The sequence below is a fragment of the Ursus arctos genome, unplaced genomic scaffold, assembly GCF_023065955.2.
Source record: "Ursus arctos isolate Adak ecotype North America unplaced genomic scaffold, UrsArc2.0 scaffold_25, whole genome shotgun sequence".
NCBI lineage: Eukaryota > Metazoa > Chordata > Mammalia > Carnivora > Ursidae > Ursus > Ursus arctos.
Window position 1 is genome coordinate 2596804 of NW_026622930.1, and position 19160 is coordinate 2615963.

A 19160-nucleotide genomic window follows, 5' to 3' on the forward strand; every position below is an offset into this window, starting at 1 on the left:
AATTCTTCCTCCAGGAACTGTAGGAGTTGGAAGCTGTGACTACCGTCTGGTCACTTTGAACTCCATCCTGATGGACCAGCAGGCGAGAAAAGGAGTTACTTTGTTGGTGGGGGAATTGACCCTAATTATCATGAGAAGCCATGGGGTGCCATACAATGAAGATGGAAAGGAGTGGGTGTGGAACTCAGCATTTTCCAGGGTATCTCTTGGTGCTTCTATACTCAGTGAAAATGGCGACTGGGCAGTTGGAGCAGCGACATCTGACAAAAACAAGGCAGCTGAAGTCCCGGACTCCTCAAGTCTGACAGACGTAGTCACCCTACCAAGCAGGCAACCTAGGCCAATTAAAATTCTTACTGAAGGGGAGGAAAGTCTAGCGTGAGTGGTGGAGCAGGAAGAAAATCTCAGTTACCAGCTCAGGTCCAGTCTCATCAATGACTTTAGCTTATTCCCTTAGTTTTGTGCACTAAGCCTGTAGGAGGAATTGAAAGAACCTGAAAAATTGGACTTGAAGTGTGACATGAGAGGACCTGAGTGATGCAAGAGGCCACTGTAGCTGACCCCTCCCGTGCCCCGTGTCACACACCATCAGTCCGCTCTGTCTTCAGCCACAAGGACAAGCTGAGACTCGTGCCAGACTGGCAGCGTCCCGAGTCAAGAGGGTACTATTTGTCCTTTCTACTCTCTACAGCAGGGCTGTAGTCAATTTTTTTAAAACAACCACAAATTCTTTGATGCTCATGCCATCAAGAGGCATTGTCTCTCTCTCTCTGCTGCTTGAATTCAGGCTTGGACATATGAGTTGCTTCGGTCAAGGTGACATTAGCAAACATCACCAACAGAGGCTTGAAAAATACTTGCTCATTGAGACCTGCCTTTCCAATTATTCCCTAACTATCGAATACAGGCCAATATGGTAGAAAGAGCCAAGTAAAAGCACCACCATTAAAGATATATACAAGGATGGTGGCCCTTCCACAATATTAACTCTGTTCACCTGTCTGGCGTCCACACAACCTGGGTGGGTTGTGGCAGATGATGACGGACAAATGTTAGCTTCCACAGGTGACAGTTCCAACTACAGCTGCTCTTCTGGATATGTTTTTTACCGGAGGAGATCAACTAAGCCTCTGGAATTTGATAAATGGTTATTGATGTAGTGAGTGGTTTCATTGCGATACCTATGAAGACAGAAGAGCAAAGACAGTTCAACTCTTTGTGATAAGAAAATTAACCTACCTCCATGTCTTGCCTCAGTGCTGTGTTAACAACTGCTCTCTGTTCCAACGTAGTCTATGGAGATTTGATCGTCTTGACGTTTCCATGACATCATGGTGGTGCACCATGCTGATGGCCTCAGGTTAATTGGACCTGTTACACAGGAAGTGGCAACTGCTCTGGATATGCTAGTAAGTCTCATATGTACAGACAATGGGAAATTTAATCCTAAAGGCTAATCAGTGGACTGCCACGTCTGTGAGGTTTTTAGAGGTTCAACGATATGGACATTCTGGAACATGGCCCCTAAGTTAAAGTACAAGTTGCTACTTCTTCCATCTCCTTCCACTGAACAGGAGCTACAGCCACTTAAGGGGCCTCTGTGTGCAGGCGGTAACAAATACTGCATCCATTTATTGAGTGATCCAGAAACTTCCAGTTTTGAATAGCGCCCAGAACAAGAGAGAGTACTTTCAGAAGGTCTAGGAAGCCTCTTGAGTCACAGATCCGACAGATCGAATGGAAATAAAAGTGTCTGGATTGGCTTTGAATACTATTTGGATTGTCTGGCAATCCCCGATGAGAGAATTGCTGCAAAGCCATCTAGCCTATGGAGCGGGTCTCTGCCCTCGCCAGCACCTGAGAAACAGCTCCTGGCAAACTGTCAGGCCCTAGTAGACACGCAGCAGAGGATCACGGGACACAGGTGACTCTGCAACCAGGGTTCCCCAGCATGAGCTGTTATTTGACCCACCGAGTCATAGCAGAGCCATAGGAGAGGCACGCACAGGAGCAATCCGTCATGTAATGCTTTGAAAGCTTTGAAAGGCAAGGTTTCCTCTAAATATTGAGCAGCTGCTGGTGCTAGTGAACCAACAGACAGGAAATAGTAGATTCTAATGACCATGAGAAGCTATGATTGCTCCCATATGATGGGGGCAGGGAGAGATTGTCTGGAACTTGGGGATTCACTGGGACATCTAATCTTAAGACTTCCAAGAGATTGGCCACCACCTTGGGCGGGAGTCTGTGATTATTTGGAATGACACCATCCTGTTTCCATTAAAAAGAAAAAAAAGGAGACCCCAGAGCAGAGCATGGAAGCTAGATACAGAGGGAGGAGACGGATCTAGTGAAGCAAGGGAGAAGGTCTGTAACGGACACCCATGCCTTGCACCTCCCCAGGTGCCACCCACCTCCTGAACCCCTCTGCTGCTTGCTCCTCCCAGCCGTCTCCACTCCCAATTGACTCAACAAGGGCCCAGATTGTTTTGGGCCCTGGGACAGATTGGCCTTGTGCTCTGGGTATGCTGGACGCCCCTCCTTGGCCACCATTCCATAGTCAAACAAACTCAGCACGTCTGTGGATTGTTGGCCTCCTCTCTGCTCCTCTGGATGAAACACCATGCCCCAAACCGTGGGATCTGCAGTCTGGCCCCTGAAGGACCCACAAAGAAACTCAGAAGCGTGAGGAAGTGAACTCCTTCCTCCAAAGTAGGGCAAACTTTGGCCATTGAAAAACCAATGGCGGGAAGGATCTAGGCAGATCAATGCCCTTTCCTTCCTCTCTCTCAAGTGCTGAGGAAAACTCCTTCCAGTTTATCCCAAAGAAGCCCCACGAGCCAAGCAAACACCTGTGGTTCCTTTGGGGCTCCAAGTGACATGGCCACCATCGTGGCATGAACCATTTCACGCTGGGTCCTGTCTTCCCTTGCCTTTCTTCGTCTCACTCCCCTTGCTGCCTGGGTTGGTACCTCGCGTGAAAAGCATCGGTCCATTCATCTCTGCCTCAGGGAGTTTTCTAGGAAACCCAGACTTAGCCATACCTCATTTACTTATGTTTGTTTTGAAATTTTTATTGGATGAAGTAATTAAAGCTGCGCTCTTTTCTTTCTGTAATTGTTTCCTGTAGATTCTGGTGTGTAGCATTTCCATTATCATTCGTTTCTAGAAGGTCTTCAATCTTAGTTATATTCCCCCTAATTGTTCAACAAAGAGGTAAGTTTTTCCTTTTAAGGTGGACAGACTTTTTTTAAATTAACTTCGAGTTTTATTGCATTGCGATGACATTCGTTTATGTTATTTCTGCTTTATGGATTTTCTTGAGACTTTCTTTGTGACCTGGTCTTCTGAGGTATGAGGTATGCTTAGTCATGAATGTTCAACATACATTTAAAAATACGTATTTTCTTTTACTTGGTGGCACAGTTTACACATATATGATGTGCTTTATTGGTTATATTGTGTAGAGCTTCTCGCCTGCCTTGTTATTTCTGTCAATTTAACTTCTGTTGGCCCAAAGTCCAGGAGATAAAAGAAGGCATAGAAAAAATAATAATCAGGCATAACTAGATGGGTGGCAGGGGGGAGAACACTAGAGGAGCTCCAGGCAGTGGCCCCTAGAGCCAAGCGTGTGGGCGCCTAGGCCAGCAATGTCATTGCCGAGTGTGTGCGCACACGCACATGCGTGTGTCTAACAAAATTAGGGCTTTGGTCTCACGAGACATGTTTGAAAATGTTCAAAGCGGCTTTATTCCTAAACTGGAAACCAAACGCCCATCAGTAGTAGAATGAGTACGTAAATTGTGGGATAGTCATCTGATGGAATAATCTGCAACCATGGGAAAAGACAGTGTGCAGATACAGGTGACAGAGGGATGAATCTCGCGGACGTGGTGCTCGGTGAGCGGAGTCAGAGAGAACACCACGTGTGCGCCCATCGATACTATCAAAACCTGGCAAAGTTAATCCGCGTAATAGATTAAGAGGACCGCCCTTCCGGGGGGGTATATTGCCCGGGTGGGGGACACAAGGAATAACTGGGGTCAGGAAACTGTCCACGTCTTGATCTCGTTCTACCAGTTCTACAGACGTAAAAACCAGACTCGAGGTTTGTGCACGCCGCTGAACGTAAGTTGTAGCTCCATAAATCACCATGGTACTTACATTTAGTCAGATACATTCAGGAGAGTGATGTGACCGTTTTATTTTTAAATTTCAGTGTTGGCAGTATCTCGGAATTTACATCCCTGGAAACAATTTAAAATTCTGTTAAAAAAAAAAAAGGTATATGTTCCTATAAAAAAGTGTGGGACGTTTCAATAGATGTCAAAATTGTTTCAGTGAGTACTTTAGCAACAAGTGTCGCGGTCTACTCCCTGCTTTTCCTTGGACTGATTTTCTGTGCCATTGGGTGCTGATGAGCTGCCTTGACCTTGCAGTGAGAACTGGGTCTTTTACCCTTAGCTCCAGGGGAGTGGCCAAGGGGCTCTTCTCCTGGGAGCATCCCTCGCAGCCACCACTAGGGGGCAGAACCAGCACGGTGGAAGAGAAGGTGCACGCAGGCCCTGGCTTCCAGATCAGGGTATCAGGCCAGGGCCTGCAATCTCCAGAGAGCTTCCAGCAAAGCCTAGATGGCCCGTCTTCTCTTCCCCAGGGGACCCTGCTCTCTGAGGCTCCTCTGGAGGGAAGGGCTCCTGGAAATCCCGTTACCCTCACCCCCAGCTTTTTCTACAGCTAAGGTCTCCTCAGTGTCCAGGGACACTTGCTCTATGAAGCCGAGTGTCCCGTAGTCCCGGACAGTCCCAGGGACCACTGCCTGACTGACACCCTCCTTCTGGTGGCCGCACCCTTCCCGAGAGCTCCCTGCTCCAGGCTGCAATCTGGGCACACAGGTGGGCTGTGTGGGTCTTGTGCCTTGATGTCCAGGGCCATGGACGGAGGGCTGAGTGACATGAACAGGGCGGATGTAGGACATATGTCATCAGGACAATACCCAGAAGGGGAACCCAGAGTAACCCTGGCTCTGGCCAGCAGGGAGAGTGCTGGACCATTCCCTCCTCTCCAAAGCCGCTGGAGAAGGGGGTCTTACATATTTGCATCTCACCAGTGAGGAAATGACCAGCCCAGCGTCCACTACCCATGGGTGTCCCCATGGGTGACCAGGTTGTTCCCCACCAGTGCAAAGGGGAGGGGCTGGTGCTGGGCTCGGGTCGCCTCCTCTTTCTGGGGTTCCTGTGGCCTCACCCCACTGGTTTTGCCCCATCCAGCCACGGTGCCCTGTTCCCTCGGGAATGCCAATGCTGCCGCTGCTGCTCTCAGTCGGTCTAGAAGTCCGCAAGGCGGCTCAGCCCTTGCTAAGCAATTCTGAAACAACCCGTGGGTACTTTGGAGAAAACGAATGCCCCTTCTCCTTGCTCTACTCACGGCACTCGGGCACCTGACAGAGCTGCCCCCTCCTTTGTGTGGGCTTGGGGGAGCCGAGGCAGAAGCCCTCCTGGCTAAAGGGGGACTCTTGCACCCCCAGTCGGGCTGGGGGAGGACCCAAGGGCTCCTGCACACAGTAGGGCTAGGTCTCTACTTCTCAGGGAGCAGGATGGCCCTCTGGGCAACAGGAGGGCATGGCTAAGTTGATGGGGCTGGTCCTGGGAGGCAGTTCCTGCCCTACCAGTTCCAGATCTTTGCCCACCCCTGAGAAACAGCAGCCCTCCTGGTCCAGGAGCCCATCTGCTGACCAAGCCTGACCCCCTTCAGTCTGGGGCCAGATAGCAAGAACTGTCCACTCCATTCCACCCCACCCCCGGGTACTTGGCAGCCCCGCGTGGGCTTCACCTTCCTGTGGCTCTGCCCTAAACCCACACGAGTCCTGGGGGTCCACAGCTGGCCCCCACCCGGCCCTCCTGGCTGTGGTCTGCCAAGCTGCAGGTCCGCAGTCTGTCCCTGCCTCCTGCCCTCCCCCAGCCCGCCTCAGCCTCCAGCCTCCAGCCTCCAGCCTCCATCCTGAGCTGGACTGGGTGCTTCACGCAAGAACTGGCAGAAGGAGCGACCAGTCGGGTGGGAGAAGTCCCAGCCCTGCCCCCAGAGGCCGGTCCACCTCCGCCCTCCAGGTGACCCGGTCCCAGTTTTACATAAAATCCTAGGCATCCTTTCCTCTGTTATATAGACTTTTATTAAAAACATTGTTTTCTAGCTTCAAAAACACTTCATTGGACAAATTAGCTAAACTACGTAAAATATTGAAATAAGGTATTGAAAATCACTCACAAATCCCAATAGGCTCAAGCATTACACATAGGTCTTCTTTTTTTAAAAAGATCTATTTATTTTTAGAGAGAGAGAGAGAAGAAGGGCAGAGCAGAGGGAGAGGGAGAGAGAGAATCTGGAGCAGACTCCGCGCTGAGCGTGGAGCCCACTGGGGGCTGGTCCCACCACCTCAGATCGTGACCTGCGCAGAAACGAGGTCTGAGGCTTAACCCGGCGGAACTCCCCACGTGCCCCTCGATGTAGGTCTTCAACGCCTTCCCCACCCTGTACAAAAATAGTATTTTCAAAAATCTGAACAAAGAGGAATCTCCTGGGTTGAAAGTCTTGGTTCACCTTAAGCAAGACCTTTGAGGTAACAGTTCTACTTGCAGGGAATATATGGCTGAGAAAGAATAGATGGTGAGGAATTAGGTGGAGTACAGACTTCCCCCAGCCCAGCAATGCTCTCACGCCCCGGCCCCAGGCACAGGCCATGTTAGCATTTTGTACCAACATCTGTGTTTATGTAGCGATCCTGCTATAGACCGCTCTGCAAATCTGCTCGTTCACTGAATGATGTGTCAAGGACATTTTCCCCACCCGTGACAATGGAGCCAGCGAGGCGTCCGAATGGCCACACTGTCCTACGTGGTGTAATTGTTTGCCTCATTCCGTTTTGCTGGATATTTGGGGATTTTCCAGTTTTCCCTACAGTGAAAATCTTTGTGTGTGTGTGTGTGTGGGTGGGTGGGTGGGTGTGTGGGGGGGGGCTGTGTATACATATATATGACATGTGTTTGTCCTATTATTTTGAAACATATATATTCCCTAGAAGTAGAATTATTACTTCAAAGATCTCATTTAAGGTGAGCCAAGACTCAACATCTTCATTGCAATAAGCAATCTAGCAGAGATGTCCCCTGTCTTGTGTTTGAGAAATCTGCCAGGTTCTTGTTCTGTGTAGGAATCCAGAATCATGATTGCACACCCCTGCCAGGGCAACAGTTACCAAGTAAGACAGAGTTCCAGCTTTCTATCTGAAGTGATCTTCTTAGAAATATTGTAAGACCCTTCTCCTTAAATACCAGATTCACTGAAGCCGAGAAATGAGCAAGGTGGTAACAGTTATGAATGTGCAGACAAGTCCCGGTTTTGCATAGACATGTAAGATTTACACGCTTGTAAACAATCTGATTCAACAACTTACTGAATCAAATTCTTTGAGTCTCATAATTCAGAACGATATCTTTCCCTCCATGATTTCAGGGGGAAAAAAGATATCTTTAACTCTTTCTTAGGTTCCTTTTGTTAATTATATAGACTTTAAAAAAAAGATTATTTATTTATTTGAGAGAGAGACAGAGAGAGAGAGCAGGAGTGGGGAGGAGGGGCAGAAACAGGCTCCCCGCTGAGCAGGGAGCTGATGTGGGACTCGAATCCAGGACCCCGAGATCATGACCTGAGTTGAAGGCAGACGCTTAACTGACTGAGCCACTCGGACGCCCCTAGGCTTTCATTTTTAAAGCCAGGCTGTGGAAATTCATTAGTTGGACCTAGAACTCGTGGAGCTTAATTTTACTGAGACAAAGAAATAAATGAATAGCATCTTTATAACAGCTTATATTTTTTCTTCCCCAAAGAATAGAAACACTTTTTAATGGATACTGCAAAAATTAATTCCAGAAAGAATTACGTCAATTCATTCTTCCAGGGATAGTGCAGCCAGTTTCCTCACAGCTTTGCCAAACCTGGAGGCAATTATCTTGTTTATTTTTTGACAATCTAATAAGACCAAAAAATTACCATGTGTTCATGTTTTTTTAAGAAACAGCTTTACCGAGAAATAATTGGCATGCAATAAACTGCACATATTTAAAGTATGTTAATAAGCTTTTATGCACGTACTCATGAAACTATCACAATGATAAAGATAATTAACACGTCCATCATCACCGAAAGTTTTCCCGTGGTCCTTTGTAGTCATGCCCCGAGCCCTCCCCACTCACCCTTGCACAGGCACAGACCAATCTGCTTTCTTAGCTAGATCACTTAACATTTTCTACGTCGAGGCTGACAGCCACCAGAGTGCTCCCTCACTGCTCTGGGAGCATAATTTTGCAGGTCCCTGTGGAGGGCCCTTTGGCGATATCAGTCCGGCTGGCAAAGCCTCCTGTGAACCAGCCATCCCCCCTTCCAGGAATTTATCTTACTGGTACTCTAACATCCATGCAGAGTGATGTAGGTACCAGGTCAGTTACTTCGATTGTAATAGCAAAATACTGGAAACTCCCTAAATGTCCATCAGTAAAACCCAGGGAAATAATAGCAGTGCACCGAACAATGGAGTACTATATAGCTGTAAAAAGAAGGAGGAAGTTCTCTCTGTCCTGATGCAGAAATTGCTCCAAGATAGGAGGTAAAGGGGAAGTGGGTGTGCAGAGGTGGGTGGTGTGCGTGCCTCTTTCCTATCTGGGGGCATCCATGGAGCCATGACCCTGACCTCGCCTCTTTTATTCTCCCCTCCCCCTCACCTCAGGAGAAGGAGGAAGCACTCAGTAAGCATTACACTCTCTGTCTTTACGATTTTGGCTGCTCTAAGTACTTCCTCTAAGTGGAATCATACAGTCTTTCTCTTTCTGTGACTGGCTTATGTCACTCAGCATCATGTCCTCAAGCTTCATCCATGCGGTAGCATTTTGCAGAAGAATAATTTGCAGAATAATGATTAATTCTATTTTTAGACTTTAAAAAATCTGAATAATTCATTCCATTTTAATTCAGTGAAATTCTGTTTGATTCCATTGTTCGCACATACCACACTGCGCTTATCCATTCATCCACCCACAGACACTTCCGCTGCTGCCGTGTTCTTGCTGTTGCGAATAATGCTGCTCAAACATGAGTGTGCAAATACCTCCTTGAGACCTTCCTTCCACTTCTTTAGGGTACATACCCAGAAGTGCAATTGCTGGATCATATGGCAATTCCACTTTTAAGTTTTTGAGGCATGACTGTTCTGTTTTACACGGTGGCTGCACCATTTACATTCCACCAACAGTGCACAAGAGTCCCAATTTCCCCACACCCTTGCCAACACTTGTTTTCTGTTTCGTCTTTCCTTCGATGGCAGCCATCCCACTGGATATGAGATGTATCTCCTTGTGGTTGTGGTTTACATTTCCTTGAACATCTTTTCATGTGCTTATTGGCCATTCATATATCTTCTTTGGAGAAGTGTCTGGTCAAGTCTTTTGCCCATTTTTGAACCAGGTAGTTGTGTTTTTTATTTTTTATTTTTATTATTATTATTTTATTTTTTTTATTTTATTATTATTATTATTATTATTATTACTACTACTACTACTACTACTACTACTACTACTATTACCGAGTTTTGGGAATTCTCCACATATTCTGGATATTAAGCCCTTATCAGATCTATGGTTTGCAAATGTTTTCTCATTTTCTCCCATTCTGTGGGCTGCATTTTTACTCTGTGGTTCATGTCTTTTGATGTACACATTTTTTAAGTTTTCATGAAGTCCAATTTGTTGATTTTTTATGTTGTTACCCGTGCCTTAGTGTCACATTCAAGAAATCACTGCCAATTCCAATGTTGTACAGCTTTTGACCTATGTTTTCTTCTAAGAGTTTGATAGTTTTAGGTCTATCATTTAGGTCCTTGATCCATGTCAAGTTAATTTTTGTATATGGTGTGAGGTAAGGGTGCAAATTCAGTTTTTTGCATACAGATATCCAGTTTCCCTAGCACCATCTGTTGAAAAGACTCTCCTTTCCTCTTCGAATGGTCTTGGAACCCTTATCAAAAATCATTTGATGAGGGCCACCTGGCTGGCTCAGTTGGAAGAACAAGCAACTCTTGATCTCAGGATCATGAGTTTGAGCCCCACCCTAGGCGTGGAGAGCACTAAAAAAAAAGTAAACTTAAATAATTTGATGATATCTGTGAGAGTTTATATCTGAGTTCTTCATTCTATTCCGTTGGTCTACGCTTATCTTTATGCCAAAGCCACAATGTTTTGATTGCTGTCGCTTTGTAGTAGGTTTGAAACCAGTAAGTGCGAGTTTTCCAGTTTTATACTTCTTTTTCAAGATTGTTTTGACTACTCAAGGTACCTTGAGATTCCACGTGAATTTTAGAATGAGTTTTTCTATTTTTGCAAATAATGTCATCGGGGTTTTGATAGGAATTGCATGAAATCTGTAGATTACTTTGGGTGGTATTGACAGTGTGACAATATTAAGTCTTCCAATCCATGAACATCAATGTGTTTCCATTTATTCATGTCTTCTTTAATTTACTTTAGCAATGTCTTGTAGTCTGCATTGTGTCCTTCACCACCCCCACTCCGAGTTAATTCTTAAGTATTTTATTCTTTTTGATGCTATTGTAAATTGTTTTGGTTTTGTATTTTCTTTTTCAGATTGCTCATTGTAAATAGAAATGCAGCTGTTTTTTTGCGTTTTGACTTTGTGTCTGACTTTGCTCAATTTATTTATTAGTTCTGATAGCTTTTTGTGGGGTCTTTTCAGTTTTCTACATATACGATCATGTCACCTGCAAACAGATAATTTACTTCTTTTCCAAATAGGATTCCTTTGATTTCTTTGCCTTGCCTACTTGATCTGGGTAGAACTTCCAGTACTATGTTGAAGGAAGGTAGTGGAAATGGGCATCCTTACTTTGTTCCTGATCTTGAAGGAAAAGCTTTCAGTCTTTGGTGAGAATGATGTTTGCTGTGGGTTTTTTTTATATGTGGCTTTTATTATGTTGAGGTATTTTCTACACTGATTGATTCTCATATGTTTAACCATCTTTGCATTCCAGGAATAAATTCTATTTGGTCAGGGTGCATGATCCTTTTAATGTGATGCAGAATTTGGTTTGGAATATTTTGTTGAGGATTTTTGCATCAGGGCTCATAAGGAATACTAGTCTGTAATTTATTTTCTTGCGGTATCTTTCTGGCTTTGGCGTCAGGGTTATGCTAGCCTCACTGAATGAGTTTGAGAGTGTTCCCTCTTCTTCAGTTTTTTGGAAAAGTTTGAGAAGAATGGTATTAGTTCTTCTTTAGTGTTTGGTAGAATTTACCAGTGGAGTCATCAGATCCAAGACTTTTCTATGTTGGAAGTTGTTTTTGTTTTGGTTTTTTAATTTAAGTAGTCTCCATGCCAGTGTGGAGCCCAGTGCAGGGCTTGAACTCACCACCCTGAGATCAAGACCTCAGCTGAGATCAAGAGTCAGATGCTTAACTGACTGAGCCATCCAGGTACCCCTATGTTGAGAGATTTTTGCTGACTGATATAATCTCTTTATTAGTTAAAGTCTATTCAGATTTTCTATTTCTTCATGACTTGGTCTTGGTAGGTTTCCTTTTTCTAGAAATGTGTCCATCTAGGCTATCCAATTTTTTCCTGCACAATTGTTCATACTACTCTCTTATAATCCTTTTTATTTCTGTAGGGATCAGTGATAATGTCCTCACTTTCCCTTCTGATTTTAATAATCTCTTAGTCCATCCAGCTAACAGTTTGTCAATTTTTTTGATTTTTTAGAAGAAACAACTTTTAGTTTCATTGATTTTTTTCTATTGCCTTTCTGTTTCCTTTCTCATTTATCTCTGCTCCAATCTTTGTTGTTTCCTTCCTTCTGGTAGCTGTGGGCTCAGTTTTTTCTTCTTTTTCTAGTTTCTTTAGTTTTAAAGTTAGATTGTTGATTTGAGATCTTTTTTGTTTTTTAATGTAAGCATGTATAGTAATACAATTTCCCCTTTGCACAACTTTCACTGTGTCCCATAAGTTTTGGTATGTTGTGCTTTCAATTCCATTCATCTCTAAGTATTTTCTGATTTCCCTTATGATTTCTTCTTTGAAAGTATGTTTAAAAGTATGTTGTTTAATTTCCACAATTTTGTGAATTTTCTAGTTTTACTCTTGTCAATTGATTTCTAACGTCACCCCATTGTGGTCAGAGAAGAAACTTTGTGTGATATTTGTTCTCTTAAATCTATTGGGACTTAATTTGTGACCTAACTTACGGTTCATCCTGGAGAATGCCCTTTGTGCACTTGAGAAGAAGTGTGTTGTTGTTGGGTGGAGTGCTCTGTGTGTGGGTGTGTGGGTGTCAGATCTGGTCAGTTTATTGTGTTGTTCAAGTCCTGTTTCCTGATTTATCTTCTGTCTGGTTGTTCTGTCCATTGGGAGTGGGAGATTGAAGCCTCTGACTATTATTGTAGAATTGTCTGTTCTTCAATTCTGTCGATTTTTCCTTCATATTTTTGATGGTCTGTCATTAAGTGTGTAAATATTGTAATTGTTATATCTTTCAGTCGTTTGAACCTTTTATTTATTTACTTGTGATTTTATTTTTGTCAATTTTTTTTATTTGAGTGCAGTTGACACGCAGTGTTACATTAGTTTCAGGTGTACAACTTAGTGATTTGACAATTTTACACATGAACCTCATATTAACATATAAATTAGTCTTTGTCTCTTGTAAACTTTATTGATTTATAGTCTATTTTGTCTGATGCTGGTATAGTCACTGCTCTGTTTTGGGGGCTATTTGCATGGCCTTTCTTTATCCTTTCACTTTCAACCTGTCTGTGTCTTTGGACCTCAGTGGAGGCTCTTGTAGACAGTATGTTGTTGGGTCATGTGTTTTTATCCATTCTGCCAGCCTCTGTCTTTTGATTGAACAGTTGAACCATTTACATTTAAGGTAATTACTGATGATGTGCTCTTTGTTTTCTATATGCCATGTAGCTTTCTTGTCCTTCATTTTTGGCATTACTCTCTTCTTTTGTAATTCGTTGAGTTATTTTTTTTTTTTTAGCTAAATATTTAAATTCCTTTTGTGTATATTCTACGGCTATTTCCCTTGTGGTTTCCATATGGATTACATTTAACATCCTACAGTTATACCATCCTAATTTGAATTTATACCAGCCTAACTGCAATAACATACAAAAACTCTGCTCCTTTACAGCTTTGTTCTGACCCCTTTTGGTTACTGATATCACAAAATTACATCCTTATACATCGTTGTGGTCTCAGTCCCAGCCTATTGATGGTAATGCCCTCAGCTAGGAATGTCTGAGCACTGGCTCATACAGAGCCCCACAGACATCTCCCTCAATGGGGCCGATTATAGCTGGGCCAACCCTTGATTTCTTATTGTGATTGCAGGATATACTCCAGAAAAAAAAAATCAAGGAACTTAGAGAAACAAGTTTTATTACTCACGGTTTTGGAAGGTACAGAGCACACCTGAGGCCACAAAGTGAGGTCATGGAAGGAGAGTGAGAGAGGGAGAGGGAGAGGGAGGAGGAATGTGGATCTGGGGCTCTGCCTCTATTAGGGTCCAATGGTGGGATTTCTGGGGTTTCATGGTGTCTCTCATTATTGCCTAATTTGAAGCATACGAATGGAAATTAGGGTGTGGGAGGGTGGAGGTCAGTCAAGTGGTCAGTTATCTAGGTTGCCCCCAGTTTCCTGCAAGGGGAACTTCCCGGGTGTGGCTAGCCTCATTTGCCATCTGGTTGTTTTGCTGTGCCTTACGGCTGGCAATATGTTTATTCAAAATGGGTGTCTTTTGAAATGACTACCTCAGCAACCAAAAGCTTAATGTCAGGCGCTTCCACTTTTGTTCTCAAAAACATAAACATAGTTTTTTTTAAGAGGCATTAGTCTCCTACATTATGTAGAAAACAAGATTTGGAGTTTCAAACCAAGTTCCAGTAATACTAGCTTTTACACTAGTAATAGTTTTTTTTTTCAGGTTATTAGATTCTTAATCATGTAGGAAATCAGCAAATGTACAGTTATAAACCATTGTTACAACAATACTAGCTTTTATAATTGCCTATGTATTTACCTTTATTAAGATCTTCATTTCCCCATACCTCTTCACATTACTGTCTGATGTCTTTTCATTTCATCTTCTAGGACTCCCCTGAGTATTTATTGCAGGGCAGGACTAGCGGTCACAAGGTCTCTCAGTTTTTGTTGATCTGGGAATGTGTTAATTTCTTTCTCACTTTTGTCAGATACAGGATTCTTGGTTGATGTTTTTTCTTTTAGCCCTTTGCATATATCACCCCACTGTCTTCTGGCCTCCAAAGTTTCTTTTATTTTTTTAAAAACATTTATTTATTTATTTTGAGAGAGAGAGAGAGAGCATGCGTGCACAAGCAGGGAGAGGGGCAGAAGAAGAGAGAGAGAATCTCAAGCAGACTCCCTGCTGAGCGCAGAGCCTGACATGGGGCTTGATCTCATGACCCTGAGATCAAGACCTGAGCTGAAATTAAGTGTCAGACCCTTAACCAACTGAACCACCCAGGCACCCCTGGCTTCCAAAGTTTCTGATGAGAAATCTGCTGATCGTCTCACAACAGGTCACTCAGATGTGATGGTTTGCTTCTCTTGCTGCCTTCAAGATTCTCTTTTTCTTCTGAAAGTTTGACTATAATGTGCCATGGCGTTGATCTCTCTGAGTTCTTCTTACTTAAATTTTGTCGAACTTCTTGCATGTTTATATTCATGTTTTTCATCAAATGTGGGAAGTTTTCAGCCACTAAGTCTTCAAATGTTCTCTCTACCCACCCTCTTTCTTTTCCCTCGGCCACTCCCACGATGTGTATCTTGGTCCTCTATGTACACAGGTCCCTTAGGTTCTATTCGCTTTTCTCCCGTCTGTTCTCTTTCTGCTCCTCAGCCTTGATAATTTCTATTGTCCTACCTTCACTGATTCTTCTTCTTCCTCAAATCTGCCTTTGAAACCCTCTAGTGAATGTTTCATTTCAGTTATTGCACTTTTCAGTTCCAGAATTTCTTTTTAATTTCAACTTAGGTTTCTCTCTCTCTCTCTCTCTCTCTCTCTCTTTTTTTTGACATCTCCATCTTGTTCTCACATCACTCTCTTAGTGATCTTTGAACATCTCTACCATAGTTTTTTAAAGTCTTTGTCTAGTAGATCTGTCATCCAGTCTTTTTCAGGAACAGTTTCTTTTTATTTACTTCTTTTTTCTTTGAACGAGCCGTACTTCCTGGGGGTTTTTGTTTTTGTTTTTGTAGGGCTTGTAACTTTTTGTTGAGTCATGGACATTTTTAAAAAAGATTTTATTTATTTATTTGATAGATAGAGAGCACAGCAGGGGGAGCAGCAGAGGCAGAGAGAGAAGCAGGATCCCCACTGAGCAAGGAGCCTGATGTGGGGCTTGATCCCAGGACCCCGATCATGACCTGAGCCGAAGGCAGATGCTTCACTGGCTGAGCCACCCAGGCGCCCTGAGCCATGGACATTTACATGTAATAATGTGGGAATTCTGGAAACAGATTCTCCCCCTTTCCCAGGGTTTGCTCTTTGTTGTTACTATTTTTGTTTCTTGTTTTTATTTATTTTTTTTGATCATTGTAGGCTGTCTCTATGCCGAGGATCAGTCTGAAGTGTAACTATAATGTCTTCTCGGGTCTTTTCTGAGACTTTCCCTGGGTATTCATGGTCATTTACTAATTTCTCTGATGTATACAGTTGTTTTTGAATGCCCTACTCTTTACTGTCTGGCTTCCAGAGGGGGAGAAAGTAAAAAATGAGGGGTTAAAAGGGCACTAGCCCCTTAAATGTCCTGGAAGTCACTTCAGCCAGAGGGGGAGGGTCTTGCTACAATGTGAGGAAGTGCCACAACAGTGGCCCCCCGCTTCTAGTCTGCACTGTGACCAGATGCAGCAATCAGTGCTCAGAGCACAGATCCCCAGTATTTGGAGGACAGGGTCTTTTGGCCGACCCGGATTCCCACAACCGTGTGCAGGCCGCTCCAGGAACGTGTGCACAGCTGCCTGCCTCGTGGCAGGCCTTGGGGGGAGGGGGGAGGGGTAGCTGCTGCTGTGCTACGAGTTGAGATCGACCAAAATTAACCACAATTTATCGTCCAAGTCTTGCCCTAGAAGTTGCAAGCCTCCAGCAAACTCCAGAGCAGCCAGATTTTGCTGGCCCAATTGTTGTCTAAGTGCAGAGGCAGATTCCTGATGCTTCCTACTCAGTTGTCTTCCCAGGATCTTCTCCAAGGTGTGTATATTTTACGCAAGACGCTACACAATGCATGTATGAATGCGTAATCCCCCCAGTGATAGGATTGTTCAGGCTTTTAGAACAAATAATACAATCTGATGAGGTCACTGATTACAAGATAAAGGTACAAAACTCACCAGACTAACGCTTAATGCCCGGTACCTAATAAGATAATTTTTATGGGAAATGGTTTGCTTCACAGTATTGGTAGGCATTCTGCATTTCTAAAAATCTTCCAGTGTATGCCAGTGTGGATAATCTTTTGACCACTCCATTAGTATCAAGATCTTAACATGCTGATGTTTTTTAATGTAGTCAAATAAAAACACCAAAAAATTTTATTTTAATCTGTGCTTAATTTACTCCTGTCTTTTAAAAATTGTGATAAAATGTACATAACCAGAGACTTCCCATGTTAGCCAATTTAAAGCGCACAGGGCAGTGGCCCTAAGTACATTCACACCGTTGTGCAACCAACCCCACCTGCCATCTCTGTCTTGCGAAACCAAAACTCTGTACCCATTAAATAATAACTCCCCATTCTTTGTCCCTTCCAGCCCTTGGCAACCATCATTCTACTTTCCATCTCTATGAATTGATCTTTTTTTATCTTAACATTCCACACTGTATGACACTGGCCACCACATTGATGACATTATACGATTGGCTCTGATAAACAAGAAATAGCAAGTATGTGAGATGCCTTAAGAAGACATACGTGAACCTGAGAGTGGGAGATGCCTCTCCCCTCAAAACACTCAGGAGCCTGTGATTTCTAAGTTTCTGAGAGTTATTTGGTCTGGGGGATTTTTGAATATAAGGTAAAAGACAAGCTGTTGGGCCTCTTATCATCTACCATGACAAAAGAGGCAAATGCTTGGTAGGACATTTTGGATTTTGGAAGCAGCACATTTTCGCGTGCTGTACTGTCATCCATCTAGCCAGTTTCAAGAGGAGAGCGGAAGGAGAGAAGGCTCTGCAGACTTAGGCCGCTCCGCACACACCAGCCGCCCTACCCCCGGGCCCCGGGGTCCAGCCGATCCACCAGCACTCAAAATATCCATGACTTGCCTCAGTGGGAGACTCACAGCCCGATTTCTAGAATTTGGGAGCAAGTCTGTGCTCTCTTCTGGAGATGACGATTTTCCTTCTGACAAACTGCTTCTGATCTTCATCTGGGATTCGATGGAGACTGAATGCCCAACCATGGGACACTGGTGACCATTTCTCCTGTTTCCCATCACGAGCTGAGAGTTGTTAGACCCACCTCGCCGTAAGGCTCGGTATGTGTGGCAGCATTCTATCATCGCATGGAAATAGTACATGGGAGTCTGAGCCCGGCACGTCCAGGAGCCACAATAACGTGCACGGAAGGTGGCTCAGGCTCCTTCGACACCAGCTCCGGCTGCGCTGCTTCCCTTCCCGCCGTCCGTGCCTGTGGCCTGTTGGGGTGCTGAGCAAGAAAAACTCAAGCCCGGTTGACCGATGGGTCTGCACGATGTCATAGTTTCATGTGATTGTGGACAGCCGGGGCAGCAGCCGCAATCGGGGGGATCCTGAAGGACCATGCCCCCAGGGGGGCAGAACTTTGAGCAATACATTCGGCTGTCCACCAGGTCTGGATTAAGAGATGGCCAGAGGTACAGACCTACGCTAACCTAGACAGCTGCTCACAGTTTGGCTCACAGGGCCTCGGGGCGGGGGGGGGGGGGGTGACGGACACAAAAAACAAAAAACCAGAACTGGGAGTTTGGTGACAAGAAAAACTGGGGAAGAAGTGTGTAGATGGACATCTCCAAGTGGGTAGAGAGTATGAAGAACGTGCACACTGTATGGGTGCCCACCCAAGGGCATCCGCCCCAGAAGAGACCCTTAATACTGAGGTGGGAGAATGAAGCTCTGTAGAGATGTCTCTGTGTTCGCTTGCTGGGGTGCCATGAGAACGGACTGCAGACTGTGGTTTAAACAACAGAAATGTGTGTCCGCAGTTCTGGAAGCTGGAAGCCTAAGAGCGGGCTGCGGGCAGGCCGCTTCCTTCCGAGGCTGGGAGAAGCAGTCTCTCCCGTGCTGGCGGCTCTCCGCAGGCTGGCGTGCCTGGCTTGGAGGGACATCACCCCGGTCTCTGCCTTTCCCGTCACATGGTGCTCTCCCCGTGTGTGTCTACCTCCCCAATTCCCTCTTCTCTAAGGACACAGTCATATTGGATTAGGACCCACCCTAAAGACTTCATTTTAACTTGTTCACCTCTGTAAAGATCCTCTCTCCAAATAATGTCATATTCTCAGGTATGGGCATTAGGACTCCGATATGAATCTGGGGGAGACACAATTCAGCCCATAACAGCCTCTTTGCCCAGCCACTCCATGCTTTCTCAACAGACCCACAAACAAAGTAGCTATGGTGACAGGGATGGGGCTATTTGTGGGCTCAACGACACAGGCTTCCTCTCACCAGGCGCTCTGGCCGCTGCCAAGCGCCTTATCCGACAGCAGCGAAGACCAGCGCTTAGCCCTCGACAGCCCCGTGGCCTGCAGAGAGCAGCCAACCGCCCGGTAGCGGGTGGATCGCACGGGACCTCCTCTATCAGGGAGGGGACAATGAGTCATCCTCTGGAGGAGACGCACTCTGGACATGGATTCGGCTTCCTTGCTCCCGTAATGCTGCTGTTGGCACCACCACGCACAGACTCACAGAATGCCTCGTCTACCATCATCCCCACAGCACTGTTTCTGACCAAGGAATTCATTCCACCACCGAGGAAATGCAGCCGGGTGGGCTCACGGCCATGGAATTCACTGGGCTTACCACATACCCTGTCACCCGGAAGTGG